General features: G+C 35.6%; 1 non-coding gene across 1 annotated transcript; it reads right to left on the bottom strand.

The window, feature by feature from the left end:
• Positions 1–442: 442 nt before the first annotated feature.
• Positions 443–548, bottom strand: LOC149526360 (small nucleolar RNA R71). Its single transcript, XR_016352098.1, has one exon. It is a non-coding gene; the product is annotated as a small nucleolar RNA R71 (small nucleolar RNA).
• Between the last annotated feature and the right edge of the window lie 229 nt (positions 549–777).

The following is a 777-nucleotide window of genomic DNA, read 5'->3' as shown; positions in this document are numbered from 1 at the left end:
GCTTTACATCAGACAATGGCTAAGGATAACAATAACAATGGAAATAATGCCATTAATTTGGTTCCTAAAGCAAATGGAGCACTGTGGGATTATGTTGTTCTTTTTTTGGCAAGGTTTGCATGAAAGCATTAGTAGACCTTCTATCAATGCAAATAATTTTGAAATTAAACAAACTTACATTTAGATGATTCAGACTTCAGTCAAATTTGGTGGGTTACCCAGTGATGATCCTAATTCTCATTTAGTAAATTTTTTGGAGATTTACAATACCTTTAAATACAATGGAGTAACTGATGATGCTATTAGATTGAGACTGTTTTCGTTCTCTCTAAGAGATAGAGCAAAAAGCTTAGTTAATTCACTACGCAATGGGTCTATCACTACATGGGAAGACTTGGCTCAAAAGTTTCTACCAAATTTTTTTCCTCCTGCCAAAACTGCAAAGATGAGGAACAATATCACCTCATTCATACAATTTGATGGTGAGTCATTGTATGAGCTTGGAAGAGGTTTAAAGAACTTCTGAGAAGATGCCCACATCATGTGATTCCTAATCGGTTAGAAGTTCAGACATTCTACAGTGGGTTAGTTAGCTCAATAAAATCCACAATTGATGCTGCTGCTTGTGGGGCATTAATGAGTAAGAATGTTGTAGATGGTTATAATTTGTTGAAAGAGATGGCCTCAAACAATTATCAACGGCCTTCAGAAAGGTTAGGTTCAAGAAACCCTATTAGAGCTTATGAAATTGATGCACTTGGCACCTTAACTGCTTAA

This window comes from Theobroma umbraticum, unplaced genomic scaffold (assembly GCF_002168275.2).
Source record: "Theobroma umbraticum cultivar Fairchild unplaced genomic scaffold, ASM216827v3 scaffold_106.0, whole genome shotgun sequence".
In the NCBI taxonomy this organism is placed as follows: Eukaryota; Viridiplantae; Streptophyta; class Magnoliopsida; order Malvales; family Malvaceae; genus Theobroma; species Theobroma umbraticum.
Note: the sequence above shows the minus strand (reverse complement) of the source record. Positions and strands in the feature narration are given on the sequence as shown.